The 15,319-nt window shown below is 42.3% G+C and overlaps 1 long non-coding RNA gene across 8 annotated transcripts in view; it reads left to right on the top strand.

Annotated features, from left to right (window-relative positions):
- The window catches only part of LOC147584635 (uncharacterized), an 89,983-nt gene that overhangs the window by 64,408 nt on the left and 10,256 nt on the right, over positions 1 to 15,319 (top strand). The window lies entirely within an intron of this gene.

Genomic DNA, 15,319 nt, shown 5'->3' with positions numbered 1-15,319 from the left:
AAAAAAGGGAAAATAAAATAAGTACTTTATACAATAGTTTAAGGAATAATGAAGGGGAAAAAAGCAAGTATGTATAGCACCTGGCATAGAGTGAATTAAATAAATATTAACTATTTTTATTCTTTGCAGATTCTTGAATTTTCCTTTTTTGTTATGTAATGATATGGAAAACAGGTGTGCATCCTGTTTGTAATGTCAGTAATGATTATCTTTTAAGTTTTTCAAAAACACCATCTAATCTAAATTTTTTTAATTGTCGATGAACAGCAACATAATCACTTCTTTTTTTCTTTTTTTTAAAGTTTATTTGAAAGAGACAGAGACAGCACTAGTTGGGGAGGGGCAGAGAGAGGCAGAGAGAGAATCCCAAGCAGGCTCTGTGCTGCCAGTACAGAGCCTGATGCAGGGTTCAAACCCATGAAGCCGAGTGATCATGACCTGAGTGGGAATCAAGAGTTGGACGCTCAACAGACTGAGCCACCCAGGTGCCCCAACATAATCACTTCTTACTGTGACCTATGTAAAGCTAAACTTAGAACATCCTTTCAGCAGACTTTTACATTTTTTACCATGTTGTTAATAAATCTGAAATTTGTTGGTACATACTATTAATAGTAAGTGAGCAGGATTTTTTTTTTTTTTTTTTTTTTTTACATTTTGCCTTATTTTGCAGAAGATAATTTAACAATGTTGTATTAATCTGATCGCATTTACTACTCAGTCTTTTTTGGTGTTCAGTCTCAGATTTTTCTTTATGTTGTCCTGAATATTTTTTGGTCCTTTCATTTTGATTACATTCTTGGTCATCTAAAATACATGTTTTTTAGGCAATCTACATGAAAACTATTTTTTCACTTTCCTAGCAGGTCTGAAAAAAATCTTTCCTTCCACTTGTAAATAAATGAGCTAGTTTGATGTAGGAAATTCTTTGATTTCTTATCCAATTCTACAGACCCAACTCCATTTTCTTCTGGAATCTAGTCTGATGGAGGAGACATATGCGGCTAATATGACATCTCTTCTTTCGTTGAAAGCCAGAAATTTTGGGGCGCCTGGGTGGCTCAATCGGTTAGGCGGCTGATTTCACCTCAGGTCATGATCTCACGGTCCGTGAGTTCGAGCCCCGCGTCGGGCTCTGTGCTGACAACTCAGAGCCTGGAGCCTGTTTCGGATTCTGTGTCTCCCTCTCTCTGACCCTACCCCGTTCATGCTCTCTCTCTGTCCCAAAAATAAATAAACGTTAAAAAAAAAAAAAAATTAAAAAAAAAAAAAAAAAAAAAGAAAGCCAGAAATTTTGCTCTCGATCTTTGAAATTTTATGTCTTTGTTAAGCTTTGTATTTTCTTCCTGGGATGACATGAATTCTTTTGATCTACGAGAGGGAGTTTATGTTTTACAGCTCAGGGAATTTCTTTTTAATTTCTAAAAAAATACGTATTTTAGTTTCTTTGCCTCCCTTTGCTACTTTTCCTTCCGCTGTATCGTTTTATCTTTTTCTTTGCATGCTAAAGTAACTTTAGTTTTCCATTAAGTAGGAGCTACATAGGGGCGCCTGGGTGGCGCAGTCGGTTAAGCGTCCGACTTCAGCCAGGTCACGATCTCCCGGTCCGTGAGTTGGAGCCCCGCATCAGGCTCTGAGCTGATGGCTCAGAGCCTGGAGCCTGGTTCCGATTCTGTGTCTCCCTCTCTCTCTGCCCCTCCCCCATTCATGCTCTGTCTCTCTCTGTCCCAAATAAATAAATAAACGTTGAAAAAAAAAAAAAACAAAAATTAAAAAAAAAAAAAGTAGGAGCTACATATACACAGATTCTTCTCTTTAAAGATGCCCACCTTTGGAGTTTAATTCTGCTTTTGTGGTTTTAGGGAGGGTCTAGAACTTCTCTTATCTCAGATTTAATCTCAGCCTTTGTCTTCATGTCTTATCTAGGTCTCTTTGTAGGGCAGCCTATTCTATATGATTATTTTTTCAGTGGAGTCTATGATTTCTTGCCTATATCTGAATTTTCTAAAAATTCTTCCTTTTTAAAAATTATATTAGAGATACAGAGAGAGAGAGAGAGCAAGCAGGGGCAGAGGGGCAGAGAGTGAGAGAGAGTGAGAGAGAGATTGAGAGAGAATCTTAAGCACGCTCCACTTCTGGTGCAAAACCCGATGCGAGGCTTGATCGCATGACTGTGAGATCATAACCTGAGCAAAAATCAAGAGTTGGAAGCTTTACTAAGAATCAGATGGCTAACCTACTGAGCCACCCAGGAACGCCCTAAAAATTCTTCCTTTAATTGAAGCAAATAGTTTTCAGAGATATGATTCCCTGAAGTCTTTAAGATAATTGATACTCCCTTTATTATGCCACAGAAAAATCACTCATTAGGAAAATGAGGACTTAGTCCGTCCTCGTCTAGATTTAGGAGGCATTGGTCTAGTTTTAGTGTTTGCCAACAGATGGAATACAAAGTCTCCCTTTGACTGTGCTCAGTGTCCATTTAGGTGCTTTGTTGAAAACCTGTCTCACACAAAACCATCATCTGGTATCGTGAGAGCAGAAATTATCCAGTTACATTCTCCTAGACTTGGATGGGCTCCTCTCCTACCCTGCAGTTTAAGTACTTTGTCTGCAAGATCAAGAAACCCTACTCCCAGATCACCTGTGGCTGTCTCATCGGAAACATTTGTGTGAAAAACTAGAATTTCTGTTGGACGCCAGACCTTCTCCTGTCTCTGCCTTTATGTGCACATGCCAAAATATAATAAAGCTGAGAGGTTGAATATAGAAATAGAAAATGACCAGGTGATATAAGGAGATCTATAGCAACTAGCCCAGGAAACCAGCACATTATCTAGAGTATTCAGCCCAGGAAGCCAGCATCCTCTCTGTAAGTCACACCTAACAGAAGTTTCTAGCAACTATACAATAAGCCTTAGAGCAATGGGCCCCAAATGGCCAGGACTTAATAACTGACAGCTTCCCTAACTTTTTACCAAATGTGCACGCTAACCAATCACATAGGTCACCCTGGTTCTAGCTGGCCCGCCTCCAGTTTCCCCAGGCCAGCAGCCTCCAGTCGCGGCACGCCTGGAGCCTTCCCCTTTTCCTCTATGAAGCTCTCCCATCCTGTGCTTGCCTTTGAGTCTCTGCCAGACCCAAATTGTGGCGGCTCCCTCTCTTGCTACTGAAGCCTCTGCAGAAGTAGCCTTTCCTGTTCTATCTGATGGTCTTCCTTTGTTTCCCAAAATGATGCCGTCTTCTTGGTCATTAGGTTTTTGATCTTCTAGGTCTTTTAGAGTGTCTGTGAAGTGAGTATGCCAATATGTGTGTGTGGGGGGGGGGTGGGTGGGAATACAGTAGTATGATGGTAGCCACACGGGGGTTGGGCATAAATTTTGCAACTCATGAAAATAGGTCGCGCGCATGGTAGGGTGAGGCAAGGTGGGCGGGAATGGATGCACTTTTTTTTAATTAACTTTTTTTTTTTTTTTTTTTTTTGGCAGATCCTCAAAGTCTAAGCTGGCGACAGGCAGTCGGATAATGGGTAGAGGTCTGGGATTTTCCTACCACTGTCTAAGCAGGACATATTGCTCTATTTTAGGGACCAACACCCATGTAGGCCAGCAGCTTTGTTGAGTAGTTCTTCCTAAATCCACCATGATTTGTTATTAGCCTTAATTTCCTGGAAGTATTGCATGTTAAAAATTTCCCCGTGTCTTTGTAGGTTTTTCAGTGAGGGAAATTTGGAGAAGACCAGGAATTGCTACACAAGTGCCACCTTAACCTGGAAATCAAGTTCAGTCTACCCATTTTAGAGATGTAGAAAACTGGGGTTTATCTCGTGATTTGTTGTCTGCTATATCCTCTGCTCTAAGTTTTCACTTATTTTTCCATAGCTCATCAGAGTCCTTAGCCAACTCTTTGGAATGAATTTAGAAAAAGTCACTCCTCCACATAAATAGCTCTATAATCTTGGACTAGTTACTTAATCTCCTTAAGCCTCAATTTTGATAATAGGATTGTCAAGGCATTGAATATGTCAGAAACCATTTTAGGTCCTTCTAAAGGCATCATTATGTAGTGTTGTTAATCTTCTCAAAAAGCCTTATGAGGGAGAAACTGTTAGCATCTGTAATTTACAGATGAAGAAACTTAGGTTCAGAAAGCTTCTATTTGCTGATGATCATATATCTAGTGAATGGTAGGGCCAGGAAGTCTTAACCATGACTCACTCTAACCACAACACAACTTCTAAATCTACAGTTTCTTCTGATGCTAAAACATGGCTACATTTATATTTAAATAGTGCTATGGAGGGGCGCCTGGGTGTCTCAGTTGGTTAAGCGTCCGACTTCAGCTCAGGTCACGATCTCGCGGTCCGGGAGTTCGAGCCCCACGTCAGGCTCTGGGCTGATGGCTCGGAGCCTGGAGCCTGCTTCCGATTCTGTGTCTCCCTCTCTCTCTGCCCCTCCCCCATTCATGCTCTGTCTCTCTCTGTCTCAAAAATAAATAAAATGTGAAAAAAAAATTAGATAGTGCTATGGAATGAGGCCATATAGGTACAAATAAAAGGGGCCACAATATACTGGACTTCCCAGAATTGAGGGTATTCAAGATTTCAGTAATCCCGTAGGGCCAAGTGTCCATGATGGGGGGATGTAGGGCAGCAGTGTGGTCCCAAGGGACCATTTAGGGACACAGTTTTGAATGCTGACACGACCTTGGGATATATTTTGTCCTGCAATTTCCTTAAGAATATTTCATTCCAAAACAACTCTATGGTTTGAGACGTTTCCAACCACTCTGGGGAAGAATCTGGTAGGTCTGGGAATTTGAGATTTCATCAAATCCAACATAGACAATCTAGGGGCAACATAGGTTTAGGAAGAAATTTTTACTTTCCATAGAAAGCCCCAGAATCTTGCAACTTTCTGGAGTTTTGGAATGTAGTGAAGAGAGCCTTCTGGGACCATCTGTGTAGTGTTTAGAGGCCATAGTAAAGTGGCATAAATTGAAACAATTCCGCAGTGGGCTTTATTATTCCTTTACAGTCCAGCATTTGATTTTCCTGGCTGTGCTTAGGAAACTCCCATCTTCTGAGTGTTTGTAGAGGAGAGTCAGTCTCCTGCTGCAGGAGAAAAAATGCCAGACACACACTTCCTTGTTTCCTTTTGCAGCTAAGATGATTGACTCATGACTTCATTCTGGAGAGTTAGGACCATAGAGACTCCATTTTTGTGTGTGGCGATGGGGGCAAGATCAGGTATCCAAGAGGTGGCAGGTTGCACGTTCACATCACCGGCAGGAGCCGCTTCTGGTGACTGAGTTTGTGTGTCCATTGGGAACTGGTTAGTGATCAGTCTCCTAAAAGACCCACCACCAAGTGCTGCCCATCAGACAGAGCCTACACCACACATGTGGTCTAGCTTGATTCATTCTTTCAAGGCATCACTTTCAGTTCATGACTGTAATCCTTTGTCTGGAGCCCTTTCTATTGTCCTCTATTTTATAGCTACCCCTAGAACTTCTTCTCTTGGTTCTTGTTTTCAGCAGTGAATGTAGGCATCTGAGTATATAGGAATTGTCCAGCCAATCACTTTCCTTAGATTTCCTTCAGATACTTATCATTTCAGACCTTTCATTAATTTTTTACTTTCCAAGCCCAGATCTCCTAAGCACGGGTCTTTTTTGTCCATCTTGCGGGATACAGGCTGATATGGAGGAGGTTTACTTAAAATTCTGTGTGAATTTCAGAACTAGAAAACTTCAGTGACAGCATGGACCTGTTACCTCCATGGTTGGGTTTCCTGATCTCAACAATACCCTCCGAGTATGGCCATGAGGACTAGGCATAGTCCTCCACAAGAAATGCTCTGCCCAGTGTGGGGCACACAAGCCTTTCTAGAATGCTTGCTCTTAGAACACAGAACGTGGGAGGTGCAAGTGTTATTCTCAGCTTGGAAGAGTCCCATTTACACTTCCCTCGCTGATTATCAGGCAGAGATCAGCTTCTACGTGGGCATGTCCTTCATTCATTCTGCTTACTTTTTGGAACGTGGAGACGCAGGGTTTTGAATCTGTTCCTCTCCCCACCAGCCTGTTTTAAGGCAGAAGCACTCTAGCTGAGCCATGTGGTCCATTCTTGTCGGTGTCCAACTATAAATGGCAGTTCTAAAGTGCACCTAAGCCAGTACACTCAAGAGATAACGAACATACATAATGTTTAAATGGGAATAGATACACGCAAATGAAAGTGGCAGGGCTTTGTGTGAGCTGATGTCCACACCAAGAAGAAGGGTCCTGGGACAGCAGGCTTGGAGGCACTGGAAATGCCTGTTTTCTACCCACATTCCTCTCTCGCTGGGAGATCAACTATCCTGTGCCAGGGCAAAGCCCCCACTCGGATCTAGTCACTTTGCTCTGATTCCTCCACCTTCTCTCCCTCCTCTACTACGGCGTGTTGTATGTTTCTCCAAACTTCCCTAACGCGGGCAGAGAGAACATTTTGGAGCCTAGAGCCTCTGGGAGTCATTTTAAGGAATAGGAGTCTTCACCCTGTTGTCCCCACCTCCCACCTGGTAAACTGAACGTGAGGGCCCAGGAGGGTCAGGGGGCTGGAAGGAGAGGGCAAGCATTTCTTGAGGTACCCGGGGCCAGCACTGGGCTAGGCATTCTACTCATATTCTCTGACCTAAGCATCACTATAATCTTTCTAGATTAATGAGAAAAGTATCATAGCACTATTTTAGAGACAAGGCAACTGAAGCTCAGAGAGACTACGTAACTTGCTTAATGTTAAATAGCTAATGAATGAAATAGTGGGATTTGAACTCAAATCAGTCTGATTCCGGCTCATTTCATCACCCCCTGTTCCATCTCTTGCAGTTTTAACTCTATTTAAGAGTCACTAAAACAGCCTCGAAGTCTCTACTTGTCCCCAGTTTAACAGGAAGAGGGATGGGAAGAGATGAAAATATCCCGGGCTAGGAAGGTTCTAGAATACAAATGGCTGCCCATCACTTTTTGTCAAAGGTGGGTGTTCAAGTCTTCCCCTGGGTGGTTGTGTTCACTACAGAAGTCTGGAAGGCCTTTTCTCCTTTGTCCAAGGTGGTGGAGGTTTTCCAGGGTTTTCCATTGTAGGAGCGAAATGATGAGATTAAACTATTATCAGGTGAAGCCACCTGCAGTCCCAATTTCAAAATATATTTTTGCCTTCAAATGACTTCTCTGGAGGAAAAGGGGCTATAAATCCCATAAATAAATAATAATAAATGTTCTGGTCTGTGTATGTATCACAGGGAGATTACTTTGGCATGCTGGCACTTAGCAAATGAGAAATGTCAAAACAAATAAACTGCTTAATCCATATTGGATCATGACAAATTGATTTGGAAATCCTGTTTTCTCCTATCAGGTGCTGCTTCAGAGATGGATTGTTTCACATTTTTTATACTGGCTTTGGGGCCTTTGACTCATGTTATTGAGAATAGAAAGGCAATTTAGCAGTTCTAGGAGATACCTGACAAAATGCTTTAAAAAAAGTTTTTATCATCCTTTCCCTGAATTGATATTTTATGTCACCTCTGTACAGAGTCATGGTTACATCAACTTTTTATGCTGGGAAAAATACTCTATTTCAGTATCTATAGCCATTTCCGTCATCTTCCATTTTTTATTAATTCATTCTGAATATCTATAAAGAAAGTTATCTGCTTTCAAATTATGCAGAATCCTAATGACTTTGGTAGCTACCACCATTCAATTACTGCTAAAGAGGTTCTTAATAAGTTATTGTATTTAAAACAAACTGGTAAGAAGCCATTTCTTTTCCTATCAAATTAAGACTCGCAAGTTATACTCATGGCCATACTTTTACTTATTTCCTTACATTATTCTTCCTCAGCCACTTTCTTAGAAGCTTAATAGAATTAATAGATAAAACATACTGCTTTTGTGTCATCAAATCCCCACCTGAAACTCACACCAACACTCAAAAATGGATGCTATTATCCCCTGCATATTGGAGAAGAGGAAACTGATACACAGATTCAATAACTTGCCCAAAGGTCCTAGGTGAAGAGTGACAGCTCCTGGATTTGAATGTAGGCACTTGTGCCGTTTTCCCTTAATAAGTGAAGGAAAGAAGTTCTAAATTGTCTCTTCAGGGGACAAAAACATTTTAGGCAGTCGTATTTCTTTTTACTTTATTTGCCAACGTAACATAAACTCAGAGCTTTACAAATACAGTAAAACCTTGGATTGAGAGTAACTTCTGCGAGTGTTCCACAAGACAAGCAAACATTTCTAACAAATTTTAATGATTAACGAGCGATGTCTTACAGTACAGGTAGTACATGACACCGAACGTCACATGGTCACAGCTGAGCTAATGGTTCTTGAAATTCGCTTTTATATACAAGTGCTTTGGATTACGAGCAGGTTTCTGGAATGAATTATGCTCACAAACCAAGGTTTTACTGTACTTGGAATCCCTATTTCTCAGGCATATACTGTTATTTCTTAGCAATGCTGTCATTGCAAGGGCCCCAAGGTGGGAGGGGGTCACTACAAAGCCACATGATTTTGTAGGCAGTGTCAGTCCATGGGACGAGACATTGCAGACCAAGGAGTTCGGGATCTACTCCAGTCTTCCTTCTCAATCGGTTATGAAACACCATCAATCACATCAGCTTGTTCCACATTCACTCTGACTGGTGCTAAGGCTCAGCTCAGTCTGCTGTGTTGCTATGGCAACAGTCCCAGGATGGGTACACAGAGTGACACCCCCACACCAACATCACATGGGAAGACAGGACCACCAACAACAATGTGAAGGGTCATAAGAAGAATGCTCCATGCCAGAGGTTGTAAATAGGTGAGTTTGCAGGTTGTAAACAGGAGAGGTTGCAGGCCAAGTATGGCACATAGATGTCTTGAGTTTGGCCAGTTAAGTATGTTGCTTTTTTTTTTTTTTTTAATGTTTATTGATTTTTGAGAGAGACAGAGACACAATGCGAGTGGGTTGGGGTGGAGAGAGAGGGAGACACAGAATCGGAAGCAGGCTCCAGGATCTGAGCTGTCAGCACAAAGCCCGACACGGGGCTTGAACTCATGAGCCGTGAGATCATGACCTGAGCTGAAGTTGGACACTCAACCAACTGAGCCACCCAGGTGCCCCTGAGTATTTTACTTTTATAAAATTAGTGGCCAGTGTTTTAACAACTGGAAGGTTTTGCATACATACAGATCTCCTTTTCCCCGTGAAACATCAGAAGACCTGGCAAGCCTGGGTTCTCATCCACAAATGCCAGCTGATCTGGAGGCAACTGCCCAGGCCCTGTTTGGATGAACTGTTCATTTCCCAACTCACCACAGCCCCGCCATGCGCCATTTTCTTATTAACTCATTCATTTTGTGCATTAAAGGGTCAATCATTGGCTTTCAAATTTGTGACCCCTGCCTATGCAATTTTTTTTTATTTTCTGTTCTTGTGATGAATAAATCTCCCTGATGAAATTCAATTGTCTTATGGTTAGGTTTTATACCAAAAACACTGTGGAAAAAGACATGGGCTTTGCAGTCAGGCGGATCTGGGCTTGAATTTGGACCCTGGACGTGACTGGTCTTATTACCTTGAACAAGTTCCTTGCTCTCTTTGACCATCAGCTTCTTCCTATGTCAAATGGGAAATTTACCACCTGACAGAGAACCTTGGGTACGTACTTGGCTTTGATAAACGTCCGTTCCCTCTGCCTTTGCTACTACACGTGGTGTTACAGAATCTGGGGGAGCAAAGATAAATAAGACTAGAACCTTTTCCACAATTTCACAGCCTGGTGAGGGGGCCTGTGATCTGTGCTGTTAACTTTGATCGCTTGCTTAGCAGTGGCTTCTCCACTATGAAGTGACCATTTTCCCTTTTGTGATTAGTATAAGATTTGTTGGAAGGTGTTTGGGGATGTTATAAACATCTTATTTCTCACCAACCTTCACTCAGTCATTTTAGGATCCAGAAATAATTTTTACCTGAAGAGATTCTTATTATGATGGTGGTTAGGACAACATGTGAGCAAGGTGCTGGGACTTAGGGAGCACCATCAGCGTTTTCCCAGACAGGGTGTAGTCAGGCCTTTTCTGTTCCTACTGCATCGCAGAGTACTTTTGTTACTGCTTCCGCAGTGAAGACAATCCAGCCCATCCATCTCGGCTTCACTTACTCATTTGATGACTTTGGTGTAGGTCAAAAAGAGGTCCAGTTTCCTCACTGTGATGGGGTGGGAAGAGGAATCCTGGGCGTTTTCATTTCCTTTCATTTTGGATGTGGTAGATTGACTCCCACCAAGAAGATAGAAGCAAGGAGGCCTCATAAACGCTGCAGAGATGCATGGGGCATGTCACAGCAGCACCCCTACAACGCTCTTTTTAAAACCTTTTCACATTAAATTTCCTATCGGTCTTGAGCATTAAGTCCTGTGTGTTTCTCAATTTTGTAAGGGCCCTAAATAAGTCACTTTTACAAATTCCAAACATTATGGGGAACATTTTATGTCAATAATTTAATTATTCACTTGCTTTCCTATGAAATATAGAAAACTCAGTTATGCATGCAAACTAGTAGAAAAATAAATGCAGCAGAGTACAGAAACATTAGATTATTTTTATTTGCTTTCTGCCATTCTCTAGGTAGAGAATGCTCACAGACCTATGTTCCTGTTATAAAAATGATATAATTTTGTCTACAGAGAAAAGAATATAAATATTTCCATGGTTTATCTTGCCTTCAGATCTGAATTGTTATTTCCTTCCTAATTCTTTTTTTTTTTTTACAACATATTCTTTTTTTACAACATGTAACTCTGTCCTACTTTTAATTATATGGGATATATAATTTTACCTTGCATTGTATCACAAACTAGTACCCTAAAGCTATTCCCATAAACTATTCTGTAGCCTGTAGAATCCTCACTTTTAAAATCTGCATGAAGTTTAATTGAGTGCATGTAACATAGTGTACTTAGCTACTCTTCTGTAAGATGTTTGATTATTACAAAAATTTCTATAGTGAACATTGCTTTGCATAGTGCTTTTAAAGCAAGGAAGAGGTATTTCGCACTAAAAGACTTAAAAACTTTTAATGCATATGATTAAATCAATTTTCAATATACTTTGGCCGCTTTTCATTGCTAATGGTGATGTATTAGTCTGTCAATTTAGTAGTGTCACCAGTTTTTACTACATTACTCTGTTAAAAAATCCCTTTGATTGGAAATATTTATTGCCACTGATGTTGAACATATAAAAATGTTTCTTACCTTTTCTCCTTTATAAAATTTATCCTTTGTACATCTATCTAGTCTCTTCTCAGCACTTCTCTTAGAAATGTGTTTGAACTGTTTATACATGAAACTCAAAGATTTCTACTCTCATCAGCCTCTGGCCACAAAGTAAGCCATAATCCTGAATAATTCTAGCATGGATGGGGCCATTTTGGTTTGGCTGACAGAAATCAATAACTCTCCAGTGCCTCCCAGTAGAGTTCTTCAGAGGAGTACCTGGCATTGGCCACGCTCCAGGTTGCCAGCTACGGTACAGAGTAGATATGCAACTTTGGGGGTCCTCTCTGGCCCGTGGCCATCAGACTCCTTAGAGAAACTTCATCTGTCTCTGGCTATCAGAAGAATGCCAAGGGCTGTGCCAGAGATGCTGCCTCCCAACTTCTGTTCTTCCAGGTGTAAGAGCATTGCTAGATTCAGAGGTTGGAGAGAATGTTCTTCTTCCCAGTTTATCACTTGCTTCTCCTAGACCTCAGGAGCCCAGGGTTTTTCAAATTCCATTTGGACTATCCCATTGGATTTTGATCCTTACTCCCCTCACTACAGGCTCAAAGCCTAATCTGGGAACATGGGTGGAAAAACCTTCTGTCCAGTTTTTTCTTCCTCTTTGAGGATCCTCTCCTCCAACCAAAATTCCTTCCTTACTCATGAAGCAAGAGGTGCTGAGCATATCAATAGATACAAGCATATGGCCCAGGGGTACTATAAATCCAAATCATATTAAAACATAACATCCACAATCCTTTGTCTTTCTCCACCATCTAAAGATAAAAGAATCTTGGCATGTTTAGCTACTTGGCCTCCTTTGTGCTGATCCTCGTGAGTGGTACAAACAAGCATTAGAAAACTGGAGACAATGGTCAACAAAGCAAGGGGAGGGCATACACAGTTGAAAAAATATAATCTTGGAGTAGGGAGATTTAGCTGAGCTGATCCAAAGAGAGGACTGAAGAGTGAAAAGGAAATAAGATTGTGCTAGAATTTTAAGAGCTTAAGAAGAGCCCCTGTACATTTAGAATTGGGGACGGTTTTCTGCCCAGCATGCATTTCCTTTTCCGCTTCTGTGGACTCTTGTTGCTTATAGCAAATCTGTTTCATGTGGTTTGAATTAGGTAGATGCATCTCACCTCATCCTGGAGGTGGGGATGTGAACTCAAAAGGGCCAGTCACAGGGCTCTCTGGGACATTTGCTGGAACTATTAGAGAAAGGAATGTCTACGTAGTCGCCGTACAGGAGCCGGTGGCCATCTTTGCCACCATGTTGTGAAAGCTTGAGACTAAAACCAATGCAGAGGTGAGATGGGCCCAGTGACAGAGGGAGACACAGAATCCTAATGGCATCACTGGGGACTCTGGAGTCAGCCAGGATAGGAGGAGGTCTACCCCTGGACTTTCTTTAAAAAATTTTTTTTTTTTCAACGATTATTTATTTTTGGGACAGAGAGAGACAGAGCATGAACGGGGGAGGGGCAGAGAGAGAGAGGGAGACACAGAATCGGAAACAGGCTCCAGGCTCTGAGCCATCAGCCCAGAGCCCGACGCGGGGCTCGAACTCACGGACCGCGAGATCGTGACCTGGCTGAAGTCGGACGCTTAACCGACTGCGCCACCCAGGCGCCCCTACCCCTGGACTTTCCAGGCATTTGAGTAAAGAAATTCTGTATTTCCTCACGTTAATTTGATGGAGTCTCTAAACCCTCTGATCAACAGAGTCCTGACCACTCCAAGGTGAGAGATAATGGCTTGGATTTTAGGAGTTTTGCTCCGTACCCTTGTGTCACCTCACCTCACCTCACCTCACCTCACCTCACCTCATCTCACTTCACCTCACCTGGTATCTTCAACTTCAGTAAAAATACACGTTACTCTTCAAGGTTTTTGGATCCGGATTTGCATCTCTTCAGAATGATCTTTAAAGAGGAAGCCAAAAGCTTATTCAGGCTACAAAGTTAAAAAGTGTTGGAGCACCTGGGTGGCTCAGTCAGCTAAGTGTCTGACCTCAGCTCAGGTCATGATCTCATGGTTCGTGGGTTCGAGCCCTGCGTCGGGCTCTGCGCTGACAGCACAGAGCCTGGAGCCTGTTTCAGATTCTGTGTCTCCCTCTCTCTATGCCCCTCCCCCGCTCATGCTCTGTCTCTGTCTCTCAAAAATAAGTAAACATTGAGAACAAATGTATAAAAAAAAAAAAATGTGTTCCTAAAAAAAAAAAAATAAAGAAAAAAAACCTTAAGAAGTGTTTTCTGTATTAGTGGTCTTTGGGTCCTAGTTCAACCAGCTGGAAATACCTAAGAAATTATTAACCCTGTGGCAAATATCTTTTCCTAGACTATTTGCCAATTTTCTTGCAAAGGGATTTGAAGGGACTTATAAGATGGAACATCATGGAAAGGACAGTTGGGTTAAAAAACACGATCAGAGGGAGTAGGTGCTTCCAGACAGCAGAAATGTGTTCTTATTTATAACTAATCATTGTATTTAGTTTTAAGTTTCCCGGCAGCTGTAGACAAAAAGAAAAGATTTGGGGTTATAGTTGTTTTTCCTGACAAAATAAGTCACAGAAATTCATTCAAGGCCAACTTTAATCTGGAGCTGGATGCCGATGGGAACGTAGCATAGAAGCCCATAGACTTGGCTCACTGGATTGGGGTACATAAAGGTGTTCTGTGTTGTGTTCCTCACGCGGTGGCCTCTGAGAAGAAACTTGGTGCACAGGAAGTTTGTCTAGGTGTGTTCTTGGGATCATCACCTACAGAAGGGAAGGGAAAGGAAAATAACAGGACTGGGCACGGAGAGAAATCAGGCCAGCGTGCAGTCTCCGTGACGCCTTAGGCAATTCCACAGTGGGCTCTCAGGCTGGAACAACCCTTCAGAGTTGTCCTGAATTGGAGAAAGGGGCTTGGGTGGCCCTGAGAAGGAGGCATGTCTTTGTCAAAACTGCTTTCTTGGGGTGCCGAGGTGGCTCAGTCGGTTAAGCATCCGACTTCGATTCAGGTCACGATCTCACGGTTCTTGAGTTTGAGGCCCACGTCGGGCTCTGTGCTGACAGCTCGGAGCCTGGAGGCTGCTTCAGATTCTGTGTCTCCTCTCTCTGCCCCTCCTCAGTCACACTCTGTCTCCCTCTCAAAAAATAAATTAACATTAAAAAAACCCCAACACCCTGCTTTCTTCAGCCAAGACAATCCCCCGAGGGGGCGGACACTTGCAAACTCTCGGCTAGCGGGTGTCCGCAGACCTGCAAGACAAGTCCCATGTTCCTGAAGGGACCTTGGTTACCGTCAGAGCCTCTGCGACAAGAGTATGGCCATCTTGAAGGTAGTTTTGTAAAACCGAACAAAACCGAAACCTACAAACTTCCTGAAATGAGCCATTTGTATATCTAACAGGCTGTAAATGCTGGAGGTTCGTATCGTAGACACACGGACTGTGAGGCAGTTCTTTGCGGGAGCTTCCCGTGGCCCTTGGACAAGGCTCAGACCTCCAAAAGCAGGCGCTCTTGTAATGCTGGCCTTTATTTCTGTATTAATAACCACTCCCTGCCCCATCCTCCACGTAGTATAATTATTCAAATAGCTGTCATTCTTGCCTCCCAGCTGGAATGCTAATTCCATGGAACCTGGAATCCTTGTTTTAAATCATCATTTCATTGCTTAAAAACTTAACACCGGGCTGAACACAAAGTAGACGCTCAATGAGGCAAAGCGAATAAACGGGAGGTCAGAGTACTGAGGATGAAGTAAAAATAATAACATAAATTAACATCAGGAAATAATTTTGTTTCCACCTTGGAAATATAAATAAGAGCTGAAGAACTCTCAGCAGCACTCCTGCTAGTACGGGGCCAAGCCACGTCATCTCTCAGGGCTGCTTCCCAAGCGTATCCCAGATTCTGTTAATATCGCTGGTCCCTTTCAGTGTGTTCTCAGTGGATCCATGAGAACTGTCTGTTGGACGGTAAGTCAGACAATGTCACTCTCCTGGTGAACACCAGCAATGGCTCCTGA

Source organism: Puma concolor, chromosome A1, assembly GCF_028749965.1.
Source record: "Puma concolor isolate L17-30 chromosome A1, mPumCon1.1.hap2, whole genome shotgun sequence".
Lineage (NCBI taxonomy): Eukaryota > Metazoa > Chordata > Mammalia > Carnivora > Felidae > Puma > Puma concolor.
The sequence above is the reverse complement of the archived record's forward strand: the minus strand, read 5'-3'. Positions and strand labels throughout refer to the sequence as shown.